The sequence below is a fragment of the Oncorhynchus mykiss genome, chromosome 3 (genome assembly GCF_013265735.2).
Source record: "Oncorhynchus mykiss isolate Arlee chromosome 3, USDA_OmykA_1.1, whole genome shotgun sequence".
NCBI lineage: Eukaryota > Metazoa > Chordata > Actinopteri > Salmoniformes > Salmonidae > Oncorhynchus > Oncorhynchus mykiss.
Window position 1 is genome coordinate 44,588,184 of NC_048567.1, and position 6,000 is coordinate 44,594,183.

General features: G+C 43.5%; 1 protein-coding gene across 3 annotated transcripts in view; it reads right to left on the reverse strand.

Annotated features, from left to right (window-relative positions):
* The window catches only part of LOC110520004 (double-stranded RNA-specific editase 1), a 194,769-nt gene that overhangs the window by 64,474 nt on the left and 124,295 nt on the right, over positions 1–6,000 (reverse strand). For all 3 annotated transcript variants that reach the window (XM_036974215.1, XM_036974213.1, XM_036974214.1), the window contains one exon: positions 761–822. The gene's annotated coding sequence lies outside the window, so the exon portion shown is untranslated. The remainder of the gene's footprint in view (positions 1–760; positions 823–6,000) is intronic.

Consider the following 6,000-nt stretch of genomic DNA (forward strand, 5'->3'; position numbering starts at 1 on the left):
AAACAGGCTTTACCATACGAAACCCTTTGCACATAAATATGATTTTAGCCATCTGTGTCAGCCATACTAACGGATATGAAACTGAAAGACAACAACAGTGCCTTTACCTTGGTGAACACTGCCCCTCTGTGGAGTGGAATATAATAGCACTTCATATGAACCACAGTGCAGCACAGGGCACCAAAGGCTTTATGGTGCAGTATAGAACAGGACATTCTTATTTTTAAAAAAGTTTTAATTTACCTTGTGGTATCCAATTGGTAGTTACAGTCTTGTCTCATCGCTGCAACTCCCGTATGGACTCGGGAGAGGTGAATGTTGAGAGCTGTGCGTCCTCCGAAACACAACCCAACCAAGCCGCACTGCTTCTTGACACAATGCCCACTTAACCCGGAAGCCAGCCGCACCAATGTGTCGGAGGAAATACTATATACCTGGCGACCGTGTCAGCGTTCACTGCGCCCGGGCCGCCACAGGAGTCGCTAGTGCACGATGGGACAAGGACATCCCTGCCAGCCAAACCCCCCCCCTTACTCAGATGACGCTGGGCCAATTGTGCGCCGCCCCATGGGTCTCCCGGTCGCGGCCGGCTGCGACAGAGCCTGGACTCGAACCCAGAATCTCTAAGAAGGACTACTGATTTTCTGCCATAGTTATGAGTATTCCTAACCATGTGACATGCCAGTGAGGGAAGCCAGTGAGGGAAAGTGTCATAGTGGAGAGAATATATATATATATATATGATTAGTTAGTTACACACCTGTTTTCCCTTTGTTGTCCGTTGTGTAGTATTGGCGCACTCTGTGGCTCTTCTTCAGTGGCCTGGAAGAGAAAGGAGAGCACTGGTCAGCTAAGAGCTATAGTATCTGTCATCACAAACAGGAACAACACACACAGGAAGAACAAAAAAGGAGGGGAAGAGTTACTAGGAAAATGGTAGAATGAAGGTGCTCATTGGTAATGGGTAATTGGTGTTCGTATAATTAAAATCTTTATATATACACTGCTCAAAAAAATAAAGGGAACACTAAAATAACACATCCTAGATCTGAATGAATGAAATATTCTTATTAAATAGTTTTTTCTTTACATAGTTGAATGTGCTGACAACAAAATCACACAAAACGTATCAATGGAAATCAAATGTATCAACCCATGGAGGTCTGGATTTGGAATCACACTCAAAATTCAAGTGGAAAACCACACTACAGGCTGATCCAACGTTGATGTAATGTCCTTAAAACAAGTCAAAATGAGGCTCAGTAGTGTGTGTGGGCTCCACGTGCCTGTATGACCTCCCTACAATGCCTGGGCATGCTCCTGATGAGGTGGCGGATGGTCTCCTGAGGGAGACCTGGACTAAAACATCCGCCAACTCCTGGACAGTCTGTGGTCTGTTGGTGGATGGAGCGAGACATGATGTCCCAGATGTGCTCAATTGGATTCAGGTCTGGGGACCGGCGGGCCAGTCCATAGCATCAATGCCTTCCTCTTGCAGGAACTGCTGACACACTCCATCCACATGAGGTCTAGCATTGTCTTGCATTAGGAGGAACCCAGGGCCAACCGTACCAGCATATGGTCTCACAAGGGGTCTGAGGATCTCATCTTGGTACCTAATGGCAGTCAGGCTACCTCTGGCGAGCACATGGAGGGCTGTGCTGCCCCCCAAAGAAATGCCAACCCACACCATGACTGACCCACCGCCAAACCAGTCATGCCGGAGGATGTTGCAGGCAGCAGAACGTTCTCCATGGTGTCTCCAGACTCTGGCACATCTGTCACATGTGCTCAGTGTGAACCTGCTTTCATTTGTGAAGAGCACAGGGCGCCAGTGGCGAATTTGCTAATCTTGGTGTTCTCTGGCAAATTCCAAACGTCCTGCACGGTGTTGGGCTGTAAGCACAACCCCCACCTGTGGACGTCGGGCCCTCATACCCCCTCATGGAGTCTGTTTCTGACCGTTTGAGCAGACACATGCACATTTGTGGCCTGCTGGAGGTCATTTTGCATTTTGATTTCACAGAAGTGTGATTGACTTGGAGTTACATTGTGTTGTTTAAGTGTTCCTTTTATTTTTTTGAGCAGTGTATTTAACATTTAATTATGGAGTTGTCACACATACAGCTAACAAATGGAAATGTCTGCTCTACTCAAAATTACAACCAACTAATTGCAGGACTACCGTAAAAATGGAAAGTGAGGAAAGTGAAAGGGGGAGAAAGTAAGGAAATCGTCTGTCGGCACTGCATTATAGACCAACATTTATTAAAGAAAATTGTGAAAAATAAAAAAGTTTCATTTAAGGACCAAAAATGGACAGCTGTGAAATATAGATTGCAAAACAGTTTTACGAAGATTAACGATGTACCGATTCCATGGCACATGACTAATGAACTGATACACAAAACAAAGCTGGATTCAAAAACAGTTGTTCAACTTAAATTATACCAAATTCTTGCAACCAATAGAATGATACATATACTGTACAGTGCATTCTGAAAATATTCAGACCTCCTGATTTTTTCCACAAATTCCAGTCGGGAGGTCCTGAGTGCTCTTGAGCAGGTTTTCATCAAGGATCTCTTTGTACTTTTTCTTTCTCTCAATCCTGACTAATCTCCCTGTCCTTGAAAAATAATCCCCACCGCATGATGCTGCCACCACCATGCTTCACCGTAGGGATTGGTGCCAGGTTTCCTCCAGACGTGATGCTTGGCATTCAGGCCAAAGAGTTCAATCTTGGTTCAGAGACCAGGGAAGACCAGAAGCCTTGCTTCTCATGGTCAGAGTCCTTTAGGTGCCCTTTGGCAAACTCCAAGTGGGCTGTCATGTGCCTTTTACTGAATTGGCTTCTGTCTGGCCACTATACAATAAAGGCCTGATTGGTGGAGTGCTGCAGAAATGGTTGTCCTTCTGGAAGGTTCTCCCATCTCAACAGAGGAACTCCGGAGCTCCGTCAGAGTGACCATCAGGTTCTTGGTAACCTCTTTATGGCAAATAAAAATCTAAACTGGATGGTTTTCAGAGATCCATGGGAGGGGTTGAGTGGAGCTGAAGGTTGGGACTAAAAACAAACAAAATATAACTATTTAAAAAATAGACTGTGTCCATAAAATGTATACACAGTTGAAGTCGGAAGTTTAAATACACTTAGGTTGGAGTCATTAAAACTCGTTTTTCAACCACTCCACAAATTTCTTGTTAACAATCTATAGTTTTGGCAAGTCGGTTAGGACATCTACCTTGTGCATGACACACGTAATTTTTCTAGCAATTGTTTACAGACAGATTATTTCACTTAATCACAATTCCAGTGGGTCAGAAGTTTACAGTGCCTTGCGAAAGTATTCGGCCCCCTTGAACTTTGCGACCTTTTGCCACATTTCAGGCTTCAATCATAAAGATATAAAACTGTATTTTTTTGTGAAGAATCAACAACAAGTGGGACACAATCATGAAGTGGAACGACACTTATTGGATATTTCAAACTTTTTTAACAAATCAAAAACTGAAAAATTGGGCGTGCAAAATTATTCAGCCCCTTTACTTTCAGTGCAGCAAACTCTCTCTAGAAGTTCAGTGAGGATCTCTGAATGATCCAATGTTGACCTAAATGACTAATGATGATAAATACAATCCACCTGTGTGTAATCAAGTCTCCGTATAAATGCACCTGCACTGTGATAGTCTCAGAGGTCCGTTAAAAGCGCAGAGAGCATAATGAAGAACAAGGAACACACCAGGCAGGTCCGAGATACTGTTGTGAAGAAGTTTAAAGCCGGATTTGGATACAAAAAGATTTCCCAAGCTTTAAACATCCCAAGGAGCACTGTGCAAGCGATAATATTGAAGTGGAAGGAGTATCAGACCACTGCAAATCTACCAAGACCTGGCCGTCCCTCTAAACTTTCAGCTCATACAAGGAGAAGACTGATCAGAGATGCAGCCAAGAGGCCCATGATCACTCTGGATGAACTGCAGAGATCTACAGCTGAGGTGGGAGACTCTGTCCATAGGACAACAATCAGTCGTATATTGCACAAATCTGGCCTTTATGGAAGAGTGGCAAGAAGAAAGCTATTTCTTAAAGATATCCATAAAAAGTGTCGTTTAAAGTTTGCCACAAGCCACCTGGGAGACACACCAAACATGTGGAAGAAGGTGCTCTGGTCAGATGAAACCAAAATTGAACTTTTTGGCAAGAATGCAAAACGTTATGTTTGGCGTAAAAGCAACACCCTGAACACACCATCCCCACTGTCAAACATGGTGGTGGCAGCATCATGGTTTGGGCCTGCTTTTCTTCAGCAGGGACAGGGAAGATGGTTAAAATTGATGGGAAGATGGATGGAGCCAAATACAGGACCATTCTGGAAGAAAACCTGATGGAGTCTGCAAAAGACCTGAGACTGGGACGGAGATTTGTCTTCCAACAAGACAATGATCCAAAACATAAAGCAAAATCTACAATGGAATGGTTCAAAAATAAACATATCCAGGTGTTAGAATGGCCAAGTCAAAGTCCAGACCTGAATCCAATAGAGAATCTGTGGAAAGAACTGAAAACTGCTGTTCACAAATGCTCTCCATCCAACCTCACAGAGCTCGAGCTGTTTTGCAAGGAGGAATGGGAAAAAATGTCAGTCTCTCGATGTGCAAAACTGATATAGACATACCCCAAGCGACTTACAGCTGTAATCGCAGCAAAAGGTGGCGCTACAAAGTATTAACTTAAGGGGGCTGAATAATTTTGCACGCCCAATTTTTCAGTTTTTGATTTGTTAAAAAGGTTTTAAATATCCAATAAATGTCGTTCCACTTCATGATTGTGTCCCACTTGTTGTTGATTCTTCACAAAAAAATACAGTTTTATATCTTTATGTTTGAAGCCTGAAATGTGGCAAAAGGTCGCAAAGTTCAAGGGGGCCGAATACTTTCGCAAGGCACTGTACATACACTAAGTTAACTGTGCCTTTAAACAGCTTGGAAAATTATGTCCGGCTTTAGAAGCTTTTGATAGGCTAATTGACATCATTTGAGTCAATTGGAGGTGTACCTGTGGATGTATTTCAAAGCCTACCTTCAAACTCAGTGCCTCTTTGCTTGACATCATGGGAAAATAAAAATAAATCAGCCAAGACCTCAGTAAATAAATTGTAGACTTCCACAAGTCTTGTTAATCCTTAGGAGCAATTTCCAAAACGCCCGAAGGTACCACATTCATCTGTACAAACAATAGTATGCAAGTATAAACACCATGGGACCTAGCATCATACCACTCAGTAAGGAGACGCGTTCTGTCTCCTAGAGATGAATGTACTTTGGTGCGAAAAGTGCAAATCAATCCCAGAACAACAGCAAAGGACCATGTGAAGATGCTGGAGGAAACAGGTACAAAAGTATCCATATCCACAGTAAAACGAGTCCTATATCGATATAACCTGAAATGCCGCTCAGCAAGGAAGAAGCCACTGCTCCAAACCGCCATAAAAGCCAGACTACCGTTTGCAACTGCACATGGGGACAAAGATCATTATTTTTGGAGAAATGTCCTCTGGTCTGATGAAACACAAATATAACTGTTTGGCCATAATGACCATCGTTATGTTTGGAGTAAAAAGAGGGAGGCTTGCAAGCAGAAGAACACCATCCCAAACGTGAAGCACGGGGGGTGGCAGCATCATGTTGTGGGGGTACTTTGCTGCAGGAGGGACTGGTGCACTTCACGAAATAGATGGCATCATGAGGAAAAGAAAATGATGGACAGAAGCATGTGAGAAATCACTTTAGCCCCAAAGGAAAAGCAGGCTGAAAACAACAGCAGTTAAAATCTGCAGTAAAAGCCCACAGGCGTGTGAAATATAATGTTATACTAGGTACAGCCAAAGCCATAAAGCTTTAAACCCTCCAGCTGCGACAGAGTGGGGAAAAGAGAGAATACCATAGTGAGGAAATGTAGAGGCGGAGAGGAAAAGGGGAGGGGGAAGGGGTGAAAGC